The sequence below is a fragment of the Anomalospiza imberbis genome, chromosome 3, assembly GCF_031753505.1.
Source record: "Anomalospiza imberbis isolate Cuckoo-Finch-1a 21T00152 chromosome 3, ASM3175350v1, whole genome shotgun sequence".
NCBI lineage: Eukaryota > Metazoa > Chordata > Aves > Passeriformes > Viduidae > Anomalospiza > Anomalospiza imberbis.
In genome coordinates, this window is record NC_089683.1 from 100149804 (window position 1) to 100167155 (window position 17352).

General features: G+C 40.8%; 2 protein-coding genes across 6 annotated transcripts in view; both read left to right on the forward strand.

The window, feature by feature from the left end:
- LOC137471594 (ankyrin repeat domain-containing protein 9-like) overlaps window positions 1-1175 on the forward strand; it is a 243466-nt gene extending 242291 nt beyond the window's left edge. The window contains exon 2 of the transcript XR_010997705.1: window positions 1166-1175. The gene's annotated coding sequence lies outside the window, so the exon portion shown is untranslated. The remainder of the gene's footprint in view (window positions 1-1165) is intronic.
- ALK (ALK receptor tyrosine kinase) overlaps window positions 1-17352 on the forward strand; it is a 408209-nt gene that overhangs the window by 286833 nt on the left and 104024 nt on the right. The gene's annotated exons all lie outside the window — the stretch shown is intronic.

The following is a 17352-nucleotide window of genomic DNA, read 5'->3' on the forward strand; positions in this document are numbered from 1 at the left end:
CTTTTTGCTCCTTAATATAAATTTTTGGAACCCAGGAATCCTCATGTGTCAGGAGTCTCTTAATAACTGTTAGTGACATGCAATTTTGCTTTCCTTTTAGATTTTCCCTTTTACTGAATATACCTGCTTCTCATTCTTTTATATGCAGTGACAGAGTTCTAAATAGAGAAGTTCTGGTGAAAAATTATTCTGTTTACTACATCTTTTTTTGGTGTCCCAATATTATTTTCATGTGTTTTCACATGCTTTGGAAAATAAGAATTCCTTCTTCCATCCAGACTCTGTCTTTAAAGAGACATCTGTGCTGCCAGAAGAGTTTCAGCTCAACTTTCCTTTGTCACCTCCTGAAAAGAAGAATGATTCTGCAGCTGAGGCTTTTAATGTGATTGAGTGAAAGATAGAATTCTTTTGGTAATGGTGAATTCATCTCTAATTTCACACCAGACTGTGGGGTTGAGTAATGCTGTAGGAATCCTTTCCCCAGAAATTGGTCAGTAGAATCCCCAGTGGGGCAGGGGTGGGCTTGTTAAAGGAAACCTTTTCAAATGTGTGTTAAGTTTTGCTGCTGGCAGTTTTTGCTGAATGTTTCAAGTTGTGGTGTCTAGCGCAGGCTGGACACAGCTGCTGTCCAATGTCAGCTTGTGCACACTTCTTTAGCAGCCTTGGCTGAAAGAACATCTCAAAGTGCTGTTCAGGCCACCTGTTGCTTCCATGGATTATTCCCACACCTCTGGAATATAAATGATTCAGCTCCAGACCTCTGTTCTATGAAAGTGAAGAGAGATGAAGAAAACATGCATAGGAAAAACAACTTAAGAGAAAACCATTTCATGGCACTCAAAGGCCCTGTGAAAAAAATGTCTTTGCATGAGAGCTAAGGGTAGGTAAATCTATTCAGATGAAAAAGAATAATTTAAATAGGAATCTGAACCTTGATGGAAAGCCTGTACAAATACTTGCTGAGTTTCTCATTACTCCACTCACAGTGGAGGTTGGTAGAACAGAGCATAGCTGATGGTAGCCCTAGATCTGGTCAGGAGCAGAGTCCTGCCCATTTTCATTATTCCTCAGGCATGATTCCAAAGGCTGCAGACATTTAGCATCCTTCTGGTATTTTTTTTTAGCTGGTTTAAATGCATTAAGTGGAACTAGCCTCTTTGGAGAGTAAGTGTCGCATTTACTCATGGATGTGTTTCTGCAGTGTCTTCCTGCCAGTATGTTTAAACCACAAACTACAGGAAGAATTTTAGTAGCAAGAAAAGGATTTTGACTTCACAGTCTGCACAGACCCCCAGCAGAATGTTCAAGATAGCCTCACCCTGAAATGGGGAAGGAATAGCTAAAGGGTGAAAATATGAATCATCAGCTTTTGTACTTCAGCAGACATCATGAAAATATGAATACAGCATCCTTGCCTATTGCAATTAGGTCTGTGTATGTCTCATGTTTCTGCCCTTAGAAGTTTCCCTTTTCTCTGTGCCTCAGCTGACTTCTTTTCACTCCAGCTCCCCTGGCCTCTACATACCTTTCTGGTATTGGCTTCATTGTGGATGCATAATCCTCAAATTGACATTTTTTTCTTTAGGATAAGTTTAGAGATGATTATTGAACTCCAACAAATTTTGTAGTTATTTGCATAAAAATAGAGGGATTTTTTAATATTTAGCAGATGTTTTTGATAGAATTTAGAGATGCTACTGAAGCAATAGTCCAACATTGAATTTCAGTTTGTCCTCAGAGGTGATAACCTCTGAGATATCTGGGATGGTAATCTAGAGACTTGACAGTTTCAGAAGGAAAAAAAAAGAGGAAGAAAGAAAAAGAAGGGGGCGGATAAGGCTTTGACCCTGTTGAACTCTTTGAACCTAAAAGGCTGTTTGCTTCTAATACCTTTTGATCACCATCAGCTTTTGCCTGAGTAGCACATATGACTAGAAGTTAGGAACATAAGACTGGGAAAAATCAGTAAGATTGTAAGAGCTGGGGCATTAGTCTGTGCCTTTCTGGTCTCTCTGCTGTAATGGAATTCTTTTTCTCTCTCTGCAAATGTACTGAAGTTCACTAGAATCACCCATTTGTACAGAGATTGCTTATTTCAGGGGGCTGTGTCCTGTCTTTAATCTGCTGTCTTCACCTTGTCCCCATTTTTCCCTCTTTTCCATTCTCACGAGTCCTCATCTTCATCTCCTCATTTCCCACTAAATTATGTTGAAAGTCACTATTAAAACTCTTTTTAGTATTTTTTTCCTCAGGCATTTTTAGATAGGCTTTCTGATTCACACCTTTAAGTTTCAGTTATATGTTCTTTCTGATATTACCAGATATTTCTGTGGGGTTTGTAAGTACACGATTATTCAGAAAGATTATACTGAGAAAAGAACAAGAGCTGAGGTCTCCTTTGGACTGTAATTTGTGCAGCTCAGTTTACCGCCCTAGAAAAATCACTCCATTTTTTTTTTTCAGTGGCTTTCTTCCTGAAACATTTCACAGATTGCATAGTGTCCTTTAGAGAATGTTGAATAACACAGAGTGTTTCTTTGCTTTTGGATCATGGCTGTACCCTCACATCCCAAGGGCTGAAGGAAAAGGAAAACAAAACAAGTCTGAGGCAGGAGTTTACCTAGTGATAGAGTCAATACATGCTGGCATTTAAGTATTTAAATACACTGGTTTGTTTGCCTTGCACTAGGCTGTTGTTTTGGACAGTTGAACAGGAGGGTTCTAAGAGCACCTGTTTTCCCATCTCATGTAAGTCACAAACTACAGCTGCAGTGAGAATGTGGTCACAGTCCTGGCTGCCTCTGGGGCATTGTGCCAGCTGGCCAATGGAGGGGATTGTCCTGCTCCCCTCTGCACTGATGTGACCTCACCTTGAGACCTGTGAGCAGTTTTGGGCACCACAATATAAGAAAGACATTTAACTATTACAGAGAGTCCAGAGGATGGCCACAAAGATGAAGGGCCTTGAGGGGAGGCTGTATGAGGTCCCTTGGTTTGTTCAGCCTGGAGGAGGCTGAGGGGAAACCTCATTGCAGTTCCAACTTGCTGTGAGGGGAAGAGGAGCAGCGGACATGGATCTCTTCTTTGTGATGACCAGGGACAGGACCCAAGGGAATGGCTTGGAGTTGTGTCAGGAGAGATTTGCATTGGGTATTAGGAAGAGGTTTTTCACCCAGAGGGTGCTTGGGCACTGGAACAGGATCCCCAGGGCAGTGGTCACAGCACCAAGCCTGACAGAGTTGAAGCATTTGGACAACAATCTCAGGCACTTGGTGTGACCCTTGGGCTGTTCTGTGCAAGGCATAGAGCTGGACTTGATGGTCCTTAGGGGCCCCTTCCAACTCAGCTGCTTCTGTGTCAGAGACTGTAGCTGCATCCTGTGGCATACATTTTGGCTGACTTTCTCTTATCCACATGCTGTCTGTACTCTGCCTCATTCCTTGCTTGCTAGTGCTGTTCTTTTCCATCTCCCCCTTTATCCTTTTTCCTGGCTCCTGCTCTTTGACTCACTTGCCAAGAGATGAGTTTTCTAGCCTGGATATGAACTGTCCATGTTCTCTAGTGCCCTGTTTACAAAGACATGTATACATTTCAGAGTTTTGAATGTTGCCCTTTGCTAGCACAAAGTAATGAGAAGAAATAACCTTTTCTCCTTTCTTTCTTCCTGTTCTGTTTATAGAGAATTGTGACCAGGAAAAAAAAAAAAAAAAAGAGACAAAGATAAACCAAGTACAGAGCAGGATGTCTAATAGGGTCTGAAGGGCTTCCCTCCAGGGAGCAGCTGTTTGAGACTTACTAACTTTTGCACATTTTACAGGAAAATGGTTCTTTCACTCTGAAATCTGAAATTGGTTTCAGAGGGGGAAAAGGTCTGAAATTTTGACAGAGGCTTCATTAATAGTTCTTGATATTCTTCTTTTTAGCTCTTTGCATTTTCAAGCCCTCCATCAACAGGAACAAAGCAAATGTTACTTCATTAAGCTGATAATAACATGCATTTTCTCATTCACATATCCTGTTTCAGTGCATGTTAAATTCATTCAAATGAAGCTCTGAGTCTACAGCTGAAAAGGAAAAATTGAAGATGTGGCCACTATTGACCCTCCAGTAGCATTGATCCAGAAGCACCAGTAATTCAGCATGCTTTGTTAAAGAAATCAATAGTGAAGACACAGATCTTTAGCCAGTGGAACATCTTCTACCTGTGCAGGATCACAGAACGACTGAGGTTGAAGGGCACCTCTGGAAATCATTTAGTCCAGCCCCTTTGCTCAAGGCAGAGCCAAAGCAGGGTATTAGTACATAACAATAAGAGCCTTTTCCAGGCTAAACAATCCCAACTGTCCCAACCTCTCCTTGCACATCAGTTGCTCCAGTCTGTAGTGGCCATTTTCTGTGCTATCCATCTAACACCCACTTAGCAAAGTATCTGGAAGTATTCCTCCTGTAGGGTTGAGAATCTCTCTTCTACAGGTACCATTAATGTCTGAGTTACCTGAAATGGGATATTAATGGAAACAGAGTTCAGGGCTTCTGGCAGAGGGGGGCCTTGCCCCAACCATCCATCCTGGAAAGAGTGTTCCTGCTCTCAGCAGGTTGCCACATTCACTGCTTTGACCTCAGGCTGCAGTTTCTGGGAGCCTTTAGCAGAGTCTTGTGGTGTACTCCCGTGTGTTGCATCTTTGCTTCACCCCTTTCATAATAAGTGGACTTCTTGAAGCTTTATTCAGTGGTGTATTGAGGAATTCAGAATGTCTTTCCCTGACACTTTGTATTCAAGCTCAGGAGATTACCTTGTGCAGTAGTAACACTGGCAGGTCTTTGTTCCAGAAGCAACTATAGTTGTTTTATTTTACTTTATTATTTTATTTTATATGGTTATTTTTAATGGTTATTTTATATGGTTTTATATGGTTTATTTTATTTTATGTAGTTACATTATTTTTACATATAGTATGCTCATATGTGTCAGTATGGTCAGAGGAATAAACCTGATTTTTTTGTTTAGTCAGAGTTTAGTAAAATTGAATTCACTTTGTTTGTCCACTCAGTGGTGTGCTGTTGAACAGAGATTCCCCAGGGAAGAATCTCTGTGTGTGCTTTTGAACCAATTCCATTATTTTGTATATAATCATTGCTGTCTGAGAGTTAGACACTAGATGTCTAACTAAAAAAAGTTATAAGGCAAGATCTTGAATTTACACAGTTTGCATAAGCAGGCATGAAATATAAAATATAGAGTCACCATTTCTTTTGTTGCAGTGGAGTGATGATTTACATGGGACATTACCTGCTTGGAAATGAATATTTTGCAGCCTCTAAGGGCCTCAGGATATAAACTTGTCCCTGTGAAAGTAGAAGGGGAAAGGAGATGCCTGAATTTTAATTTTTTTCCCCTCCATGTAGTAGAAACAGCAAAACATATAAACAGCAGGATGGGATTGTTGGAGTTACTTGTACTTGGCATACTCTGAAAGGGGTATATTCACATTTGCAAACCAAAACCAAAAATCTGGAAGGCTGAAACAGAAAATGACCAACTGCAACCAAAGCATTTGCTGCCTGTTTATTCTGAATGTGCAATTGGCCTTGGTCTTTTAATTATAATCCGTGGAGATGGCTCTGTTCCCTACACACCCTCAGGCTTCCAGGAGCACTGAGTGCTTAGGGCTTGGGCTGCTTGTGCTATAATTGAAGCAGCTGCTGTGCTTTCTAAGTACTTTATTCATTCACCTTCTAAAATGCTGATGGATCTGTGGCATGTTCCGGGCCTTTTCTGTAGATATGAATCTCAAACACAGCCACTTGCTAGATAGAACTACTGAAGAGCATTTGCCACAGTTTTTAGTGTGCTGTCTCATTTGCCACAGCTTTTAGTGTGCTGTCTCAGTTTCCAAAGAGGGAAGAAGATGGGAGGAGGTGACAGTAAGGCTGCTCTGAGGCCAAAGTGGTCTTTGGACTGAATTCACTTCACCTGCAAGACCAGACGTCCTAATTCTCTATTATTCCCAATGACTTAAACTGAAAGTGAATGTAAAATATTACTAGGCCAAAAGGTCGTTATTTTTACATTCTGCACTGATTTTTAAATTAGCTCACACACAGAAATGCCTCTTGGAATTTTGCTGTAAATGAGCAGAGCATGGGAAGGGCCTGGCACTAATTTGCCCCAGGCCAGGGGTTGCTGTGCAGCCCTTCCTCTCTCTCTTGCCTTGGGACAGCAGTGACCAGATTAAGTTGCTGCTGAAGTCCTTGACAAAGTTTAAAAACTTCATGCAGCCAATAGAAGCTGAAGTGTACCCATGGTCTTTCTCTATACACTTTCCTTTGCTCACTGTTTTTCCTTATCCCTGCATTCAGCTCAATTCCAGGTTGCTGTCTAGAAAAGTAGAGTTTAGTCATCATGTCAGATGAATTCCACTTAATTAGTGGAAAGTCATCTCAGTGTGGGCTAATGGCAAAGCTGATAGTGGCTGACATTGATATATTCAGTAGGGCTGTGGCAGAAATGGAGTTATAGACTCAAACACGAGCACTTGACTGCTCTGATGGAGCTTTAGCATAATTTCATCTTCTTTCAGCCCACTGCTCAGCACATCCTATGGACTGAGGCAACTTTAACCTCCTTGTGACCAGAATTAAGTATATCCTGAGGCAATTTATCCAAGCAAAAAGGGTGCAGGAGCATTTGGATTTGAACTCTTTAATTCCCCAAGAGCTGATTCACCCAAGAACAAGCTGAAACTGCATAAAGTCTTTGAGCTAAGCAGCGGTAGGGGCTGCTGTGGTCCATGGCTTGGTTTTTATTGAACAATATTGATTGTTCTTGGCAGATATGGTGCTGGAGATCTTTGTGGTTATGCCTATTAGGGAAAATTAGAGGTCATTGTGGGACTTTGAGAGTCAATAAAACTAAATTTTGATGAAAAAGGCAAAATCCTACTTTGAAGTAGGCAGACTATGTAGAAAAGCAGTGAGGGAAGAAAGAAAAAGTGAAAATTTTACTATATTTCATATCAGCCTACAGAAATTGGATTATGGTTGTATTCTGCTCAGGGGAGGAAGAAGAGCAAGGAAATAATTCTAGAGAAGAGTACATTGAAAAATTTTCTTGATGTGGCATGAAACAGATAATTAATGTTAAGACGTGCAGTCTTGGTGTTGCTCCCTACTTTTTGCTACCTATAGGTGACCTGACAATATGTACCCTTACATGTGGATATTTTGCATGCCTGCAGCCTTATTTGTCTGAAGTGCTCAAAAGTTGTTGCATGTTCACATAGAAAAAAATCTTCTTTGTTCAGAGTTTCATTAACATGTTATATTGCAAACAGGGTTTAAGTCAGAGGGTAGGAATAGTGCCTGATTCTGGCCTTTTTCATTGAGCTGAATCCCATAAGCCTTACAATACCCTCAGGTACCAAGTATACCTTTTTATACTGATGTTCATAGAAATGTCAGAGTGTTTCTAAAGTTACATTGAAATATCATGCAAGGACCTTTTCCCCCATTTTTCCCTGTGAGGGAATTGTGGAATGGTTTTCTTCCCAGCCTTTGGCCAATATAAGTGAGCTTGTGAGACTTGCTCTTTGAGGCTAAGCTCATATTTCTGTGCTTCTGAGCTTTCCAGGATGCTGCAGTGCATGGTCTTCTTCCGAGAAGGCTGTCTGAAGGCAAGAGCTATCTCAGAAAATATTATTGAATTGCAATTACTGATGTTGTTAGAAAAAAGGACTACTTGAATTTGAAAAACAGCTTAATGTAATACTGAGATGAGCAGCATTGTCAGGACTGCTATTTTGGGAATGCATGAAAAGGCCTAGGTATTTTCTTTATCAGTAAATACTAAAGACAGTCATGTTTTCATGTGCTTTTAGAATCAAAACCACCTTCAATTTCTTTGGCAATATTAGCCCAAGGAAATGAGCTTTTTGGTTTAGGAACCTTTTTATTTGATTGTGACGAGCCAGTATATTATACTGGAACATCTTGTGGAGTCTGTTTTCTATGCATGTTTCTTGTCAAGACTTTTCTTATTTATGCTCAAAGGAAGTGTGTGTGCCAAATGTTGAGACTAACACGCAATTGTATGCTGAGCTAAATAAAACATCTCTGTGCTCCAGGTTCTGGGAAGCTGAGAAACCATACAGTGTCTTAAACTCGTGTCTGCAGGCAGTGACAGATGCAGTTGGCTACTCCTGACTTCCCTTCTGGATGTTCAGCGTGGCTTGCTCCGATTCTCTTTCAGAAATACCTAATGCTAAATGCAGGAGATTTAGATCAGTGGGACAGAAATAGTGTCAATATGTGTGGAAAAACTAGACTTGACTTCTGGTAGTGGTTTTGGACCTACCCAGCAGATGTTACTGGTGTATAGGTTGCAGATGTGGTGAGAGGGGCAGACGTTGTCAGCCCTGGACGTTGCTGTGACTGCTGCCATGCTGAAAGCTGTGCAAACCTCACTTTGGTGGCATTTCTATCTCTTTAAAGTTGACATTTCAATTGTTAAGTGGCATGATCTGTCTGACTTCTCAGGTGTCATTTGCTCTGAAGAGCAGACACCAGCCTCCCAAGTTTGTTCTCTTTGAGGACACTGAGAAATTGACTGTTTTAGTCACTCTTTTTAAAAATTTTAAATTCCTTCTCCATTTGAAATTGAGTCATACAATTCAAGGGCCCCTTCCCCAACAGTGTAACTCTAACAATACCTGCTACATAAGCAGTAATGGACAAAACCTTTCTGCATTCCAAGTCTCATATTTCCCAAATCACATCCTTCCTAATGAATCATTTCTTTCAAATAACTGTGTTTGAAGGAAGTAAATGAAATTGGAAGAGGAAGTTTTTCATCAAGAAATGCATCTATTATTTTCACACCTGCGATTTTCTTTCATATTATCCCTCACATTGCTTGTGCAAAGATATCCTCTGCATTGTACAGTTATATGGGAAGTATTTCACTTCTCTTTGTTCTTCACCATGTTTTATTCTTATTTACTTATCTATTTTACATCTCACATGGCACACGCTCTGCCCAGTGCAATCATATGCTACCTTTGTGCTGCAGGCAAAGACTGGAAACAGCTGAAGTTATGGGAAAGGTGGTATTTGCTGAGGATTATCTGCCAGCCTTTTTTGTTTCTGGGAATCTCTAATACCCAGTCGGGCTATTTTTTTCTTTCTAACCAGACAGCTTTTTATGGGGTTTGACCTGATGAAATGGGTTTTAGGAGCCTCTTGGAGGACTGTCTTGTAGTGGGCAGGAATGCCTGGAGTAGATGTTCTGTAAATCCTTCTGAGCCTAATGATTCAAAAAGTTCTTCATCTAGTCTTTCATCTTTCTTTAGCTATATTGAGATCTGATTTTCAAGTTTAGGTTATTACAGCTGCTAGATAATTGCAACATATTTGTAAAGGATACACAGTAAGCACAGCTGTTCTCTTCAGGGAAATCTTCTCTCTCACTCACTCTTTGAACCTATCTTTGAACCTAAAATTTTTCATGGCTTTATTTCCACCAGATAGGTGGTGAGCAGATGGAATATTCCTACTTCTCTGTGTCTTGAACAGCCATTGCTGAGTGTGGAGGTAAAAATCCTGGTTTAATTGGTCTCCCAGACACAGATGTTGAGAACTAAAGCATTTCAGAGTATTTTGCTACTACTCTTTCTTTTGAAAAGACATTCTGTCTTTCTGAAGCCTTGACTGTATTTGGCTATAATTATGATTAGATTGTTTTACTTACAATAGTTAAATAAAAAATGAAAACTACTCTTTGGCACACCTGAGCAACCTTGGACATTGCGTTGAAAGGATGGAGTTTCCTTCTGATCCTCAAAGACAATTAAGTTACTCCCTGAAGCATGAAATTTAATTACCTTCATCAGAAGCAGCATGATGCAGTGGATTAGGACATAGGAATAAGAATGGGAAACTTTTATCTCTGATCCTAGCTCTATCTAGCTACTGACTAAATGAATCACCTAACCTTGCTCTGCCTCCTTTTCACCCGCCTGAAAAATTAGATGTTTGATTTCTTTGCTAAAGTGCTGTGAGGTCTGCATAACCACCTAAAGATATCATGGTTTGTGTAAATGCTCAGTGTTCCTGGGATTGCCTGGGCTTACATGTTGCCAACAGTTACTGCAACTTGGTTTCATACAATGAAATTTCATTTTTTTGGCAGTGTTAGTTTTGTTAAAGTAGGTGTAATCAAGCTGATATGCAAAGAGGGAGAGGGCTACAAGAAGAGGTGACACTAAAGAGCTATTGTGCACCAGAAAAGTCTACTGAGCTATTCTTTTCACATCAGTTTAGGTGCTACATCTTGGATGTGATAACTGATTTTGGCATTTCCAGGAGTGCCTCCAACTGTGTACTGCTTAAGAGGCAGAAGAAAGTTCCGTCTTGTGTGGTTTAGCTGGGGAATGTAAAGGAAAGTTCCGGGCCAGATGAACACATTCCTCTGAGCAAGTTGTTAAGCTCTACTGTAGTGGCAATTGCAGAAGTCTCTTACTGGAGTTTTTAGCCATGTCATGTCCATGGGGAGCTCCCACACAACTGTTTATTGGATGTGATAAAGTAGCTAATTAAGATAATTGTTCCTATCATTTAAGAAACCAACAATGCTTTCTCATGTCTCATCCGCTCTTGTCTGATAGAGTTTTCATTCAATGAGTTTCTTAGCTTGTCTGGAGCACTAAGTTTACATTTTGGAATGGTCAGTAACAAAAAATGTCCTGTAAAAACCTGGTTTACTCATTCCACAGACTTTTTGAAAAGATTATCTGAATTAATAATAACTCTGCCATTTATTTAGTGGGTTACCTTCCAGGGGAAAATTGATTACTCTCTTGGAAAGAGGTTTGCCCTCCACCATACAGCATAAATTCATTGTCTGACTTTGAATCCCTCTACAGTTCCTCTGCTCTTTTTTCCAGGCCTGAGTCAGTATTAAATCCCATTAAAAGTTTCTCATTTGTAATCACAAGAACAAGATTCAATTGTGAGTGTGCAGTTCTTCAGTCAGTTACCTTTTCAGTTCTTCACAGCGCTCAAATATAAGTCTTCACATTTTCAGAGCAGGGAATTTTCTTCAAACAAATTAGGAAGGCAAAATCTTTGTAAGAGTGAGTTTTCTAACAGACATTCAGGAAGGTGGTTAAAAAATAATATTTTAACTCTGTAGAAGTTAACAAGGACAGATATTTTTTCTGGTGGTTTTGTCTTCTGCCACTTGAAGAGTTTTTCCCATGTAGAGTATTTTTCCATGTGTTGTGGTTGTGCAGCATGCTCTCTGCACAGGAGAAGAGTCCACTACCAAAGAAATTGTAGTGGCTTAATTGCAAACTTCCATTGTTGGCCAGGAATAAGAAGAACATTAAAAAATATCCTTCATGGGCAACTTGTGTTTCACTGAAGCCTAAAGCAGTTTCTTCCGTATTGCAATATCTTCCCAGCTGTACAAAAGAGCCCAGCACTGCAGTTCTAGAAAGAAGGTAGATTTAACCTCCTTTCCAGCACCCATGAGGGGGTATAATTGCATTTTGGAGTCAAAATCTTGTTGGACTCCTGTTCTAGGCAAGATAATTACTCAGTGCCTGACTTATTGGTCAAGCCAAGCACAGTTACAGCACACTTTCTTGGGGGGAGGTGGCAGATTTTTAATTTTCATCTTAAAAGCACTAAAATAGTAACAGGAAAGAAAATAATTGCAATTATAAAAAATTTGGTTTTTAATGAGAAAACTTTAATGAAAGCATCTTCTAAAGGCATTTTGAGGAAAGGGCAGGGAAGCTTTCTTGAACCACTCACAGGGATGTTAAAGGTCTGATCCAATGACACTACTAAAGGTCTCAACTGTGTTTAACCTACCAGTTACAGTTATGTCTTGCTTATGCAAAAGGCCAGAGAAAAGGGTAGAAAGACAGTCGGCATTAAATCAATAGAGAAAAAGGGATACAATTTTTCTTTCCCTTAAAAAGTAAAGTTTTCCTATTTTTCTTGCTCTTATAAAGTAAAATTATCAATGAGCAGAGGAATTAACATTGCAAACTTTGTGTTGCACACCAAGAATTTCCTCCTTTAATGTTAAATAATCTCTTGCATTATTGTACAGTATTTTTATTTGTTGCCCTTTTGCAAGACTATATCATCATACATCAAATTGTGAACCTGGTGTCATTTAAGTAATTTTTGGGTCAGTAAGCTGAAATTACTTTAAAGTTGATAATTAAAAATAATTACAAGTCAATGTATTGTATTGTTTGAATTAATGAAAAAAAGAATTTACCCAGACTCCTATAGATGATTTTATTTCTAATCCTCTATCTCTATAAATTTTACTGGCATCCTCTTGAAAACATTTTTTAGTTTCCTTTTGGCTGGAGCCTGAAAAGGTCTAATCTGGTTCTTCCTTTTTGCAGTGCCCATTAATTGTTCAAGCAAAGGAAAGCAGTATGGAGGCAAGATTAAAACATAGTATAAATTTCTGCATAATTATGTAGGGGCATGCAGGATGAAAAAAGTTATGTTCTTTCCCCTATTTATCCATTAAAGAGAAAAAAATATCTTTTGAACTCCTAGTGCTAGTTTTAATTCTACCCTTAACATTCATTCTCAAAAATCTAATATTTTTGCTGCTGCAGGCAGATTTTGATGTGAAATTCTCTGACACAGATGCTATTATTTCTATTTAATTTTTTAATTCTCAAAAGTTTGCAGAACTTTTTACCAAAGAGAGACAATCTAAGCCCTTGCCAAGATACACTGCATTTTTGTCACAGCCATACCATGATAAGTGCTGGTAGCAGCAGGAGTATTTTACATGAGAGTTTCAACCTGAAGAAATAAAATCATACTGTCACTCAGTTTAGCTGTGAGGAGTCTGTTAAATTACACAATTTTTATTCTGGGAAAGTGGAGGTGAGAGAGCAGAATACAGTTTGAATTCTCAGAACATTTGTCTCAAGGAGATGAGATAATTGGAGATTCTTGTGTTCCCTCAACCTGCTATTAATTGTTGCTGGGAGCAGATGAGCTGATTCATGACCCTTGGAGGGCCCATGCAGCTCCTTATTCCCCACAACACAGTTCACGTGCAGTTAGCCCTGATTTACTGTGATTTAAGCATTGTTTCTTTGGGGCTTTTTGCTAATAATTTACATACTTTTCTTGGAAGTTGAAGACTTGCTTTCAAATTTTCTGTGAAAGTGAGAAAGCAGTGGGTCTGTCAAAGCTAAGACAGTATTCTGGGTGAAACTTAACTTCTGCTGTTGGGCCAGTGCAAACTGCACTCCCCGGAAGACATAGGTGGTGGCACAGGTGTCAGCACAGAAATTAACTCCACCTTCCAGAATTAGCTGGAAATCTGGGGAATGATCACAAAGATGATTGCTGTACATGGGAGTAAACTGGAGTCCCAAAGCTTGCTGCAATCAAGCATTTTGAAACCCCTCTTTAACAGGATGAAAGAGTATGTGAGTGTTAATTGGATTCAAAATCATTTAGCCATGAAGACAGACAAATGCAGGATTGCAAGTATTCTGGCTTGAGACTTTACTTGAGAGTTCTGGCACTTCTTTTTTTTTAATGCACTGCCTCTAAGAGATCATCCTGACTTGAACTTGCAATTAATCAGTGCTGCCATTACCCAGAGGAGCATGCAAAATGACATCCAAAGCATTAGTGTATCAATTAGAATTAATCAGGAGAGTGTTCCTTCTGAAGCTACATGCTGCATGAACAGCCAGAGCATCTAAACTACCTCTCAAATTTCCATGACATCTGGATTGTGGCTTCTGAAACCTAGAGCCTGGCCAACTTGAGTCATGGATGGGGGGCTTAAGAAAAGTTAGGTTACAGAGAAGTACTTTGGCTTGTTCGGGACCGAGCACTTCACCCTTGCAGGGCTGGGAGAGGCCAAAAGTTGTGTCCAGCACACCTGCACATTAAGGACTGAGTATGAAGAAGCCATTTGAAAATCTAGTCCTTGCTCTCCTGTGTAAATCTGGGCTCAGGTTCTGTCAGCAGCATTTTCTGTTTTGGAGAAGAGCCTTCTGAGAGAAACTCTGGGTGTTGCCCAGGCTTTCTTAAAGCAACTAATTCTTCCCAGGTGACATATCCAGGTCTGAACTCCTCTGAAGTCTGAAAATATTTGTATCTGGGATTTTGGGTTACTCTGTCACTGAAGACCACAGTGTTATTAGTTTCTGTCTAAACGGACGTATATTGCAGATTCTAGATATCTGAGACAATTTCTTCCTTAATGCAGCTTCAGTGAAAGACCTGATGGATCTGACTTGTAACAAGACACTGAGCAGTGCCTAAACAATACAACATAGTGTGTTGCTTTGCAGCAAAAAGTTTTAAATTAAAATGTTAAACTGCAGAATTTTTTATTGCTTGAGTCAGTATCCAGAGAAATCATCATGATTATTATGGCCACCACTGTGGTAGAAACAGGCTATGATGTTGAAGGCTGTGTGATGATAGTTCTGAGTATAAATGATGCCTTTGTCCTTGCAATTGTCAGCTTACTGGGCTGTCGTGGTTTGACATGGAAGTGATTTTTTCAGGAAGTTGAGTCAAACCAATCAGTGGTCAAGTTTGGATATTGGCACCTGGAGTGACCACTGAAGGTGTGGATACGCCTCTGAGAACACAGGGGGTTAAAAGCAGGAACTCCCAAGAGCTCGCTCTCTTTGGTTCCGGTCAGGGTGCTGTGCAGACCTCCCCTGCCCAGCCATGGGGCTGGGTGGGGGAGGGAGAGCCATGAGGCCTGGTCGAGGTGAGCTGAGGGGTAGAAGGACTGGAACCGAGCCAGCTCCTGTGGACGGAAGGGTGGAGAGAAGCGGAGATGTCTTTGTCATCCCCCCCAGAGGGAAGAGATAGAGAGTCCGGATGGCACCTGTAACTTTGCCGACGCAGAGGAGAAAGGGGGGGGTGAGGAGGCGCCCAGCCTTTGCCTTGGGAATCGGCTGCTGGGCAGAGATATCAGCTGTCCAGGGAGTTTGAACTTTTAACCTTTTCCTGAAAAATGAAGGCTTTGTAAAATATTACTCCTCCTTGATTTGAAGTAGAAGAGAGACAGTCTGGGATCCGAAATGATGGAAGAAGAAATTCTTGAGTTGGAAGGAGATGATGGAGTGGCTTGTGGCTGGACTTTTCTTGTTAGCCATAGACTGAACCAAATTCTCCTAACAGAAGATGCACTTAAGAAGGTGCGTTAGTGAGTCAAGAGACTTGTTTCAGTGATTACCAGCAGAAGAGTAGAGAGAACAGAAGAGAGGTGGAGAAGGTGTGGAGAAGCCCTCTATCTTCAAAGAAGAAGAAGAAGAGAAGAAGACCTCTGTTCTTGAACCCTCAGCCCCAGAGGAAAATGGGGGGGACTGTAGTCCCAAGATGAGAAACTGAACTGTTGTCTCTTTTAGTCCACAGCAAAGCATCCTTAAAGGAGCCCTATGAGCAGTCTGTCCATGCACGGTGGTGAGAGCACTGTGACATGGAAAGGAGAGTGTCACCATGGCAGATTTTCTCCGGGCGGTTGCCATGTGTGACATGGAAACACAAGGGTGGCAATTGTGTTTCCTGGGGAGTCTGTGGCACAAGAGAGACTCCTGTCCCCCTTGAAAGATTGAGTATTTGAATATCTGAACGGTAGCAACTTGATCAGGATCCTGGGTGGTGTCTCACTGTTGAGTTTGTTTAGAAATTAGGTGAGAAGAAGAGAGGTGTTTTAGAAAGTCTTCATCCAGGATTTAGTGTTTGTAGTTTTTATAGTAGTAGTAGTTTAATAAAGTTCTTTCCTTTGTTACTAAGTTTGGGCCTGCTCTGCTCTGTTCCTGATCACATCTCACAGCAATTATTTAAAAAGGTACATTTTCATGGAGGCGCTGGCATCGTGCCAGTGTCAAACTGTGACATGGGCTGATTCATCACTCTTTAGAGTGCTTGGAGGTCATGCAGAGGATAACAGGAGTAATCTTTTACCTGCTGTTTTTTGCTTTTGGGTCCTATGTTTCACAGATGCAGAATGGTTAAGCTTGGAAGGAACCCCTGAGATTGAGTAGTCCAACTTCCCTTCTTGATGCAGGGGGAGCTAAAGCAGGTTACCCAGAGCTATATCCACTCCCATTTTAAATATCTGGAAATAGACACTCCATAAGATTTCTGGGCAATTTGTTCCAGTGTTCAGTCACCCTTAAAGCAAGCAAGCTTTCTCTTGTGTTTTAATGGAATTTCTGGTCTTTCAGTCCAAGAAAAATGCCTTGTTCTCGTCTGTTGTCCTTTCACTGAATACCCTTGTCCAAATCAGTTTCCTTTTCATTCACCCGTAACATATCGACACTGATTAGATCCTTCTTGAGCTTCCTCCTCTTATATGTCAGATGCTCCAGTACCTAAATCATCTCTGTGGCTGTTTGCTGGACTAATTTCTGTACCTCATGTCTGTCTTGTGTTGGAAAGGGCTGCACTGGACCTGGTCCTCCAGAAGTCTCTCCAGAGCTGAGTAGTGAGGAAGAATCACCTCTTTGATCTGTGTTTCCCAGTGCAGCTTGGGAAACTATTGGCCTTTCTTGTCACTGGGGACATGTTTCTAGCTTAGGCTCAGTATTTTGTATACCAGGACTCACAGGTTGTCTTCTGCAAAGCCACTTTCTGGCCTGTGCTGGTGCATCAGGTTGTTCCTCTGCTGAGGCAGTGCTTTGCATTTCTTTTTCCTGAACTTCATGAGGTTCCTGTTGACCCAAATTTCCAACCTCTCCCAGTGGCAGCTCAACTGTCCTGTGTATCAGTTGCTTCTCTCCCAGTCTTGCTGGAAGCTTGTTGATAGTGCAGCCTGTCCCATGATCCAGGTCACCAATGAAGACAGAAAACATTATAAAACCAGAGGTGTACCCCCAGTGACTGGCTTCCAGCTGGATGATGATAACCCTCTAAGCCAGTCCACCTCAGTGCCCACTCAGTCTGTGCTTCCATCAGTCAGTGGGGATGGGATGAGAGAGAGTACTGGAAACCTTATCAAAGTCAAGATAAGCAACATCCACTGCCCTCCTCCTCGAGCAGGCCTGTCATCTCAGCACAGAAACCTATCAGGTTGGTGAAGTGTTTCTACAGTATGAGGTTCCATACACAGTGTTTCGCCATCTATCCCAAAAGACAACTGAAGTAGCTTTCTGTTACCTTGCTAAAATGCTTTATAAAATTAGATTCATAACATGTAGGCCACTGATAGATGTTAATTAGTAGTAGCTTTATTAAATTTCTAATACGTATTGGTTATGCTGAAGCAGATCTTGCTGATGCTGCTGCCAGGCAGCCTATATATAGTACAGGATGTGCAAAGGAGTG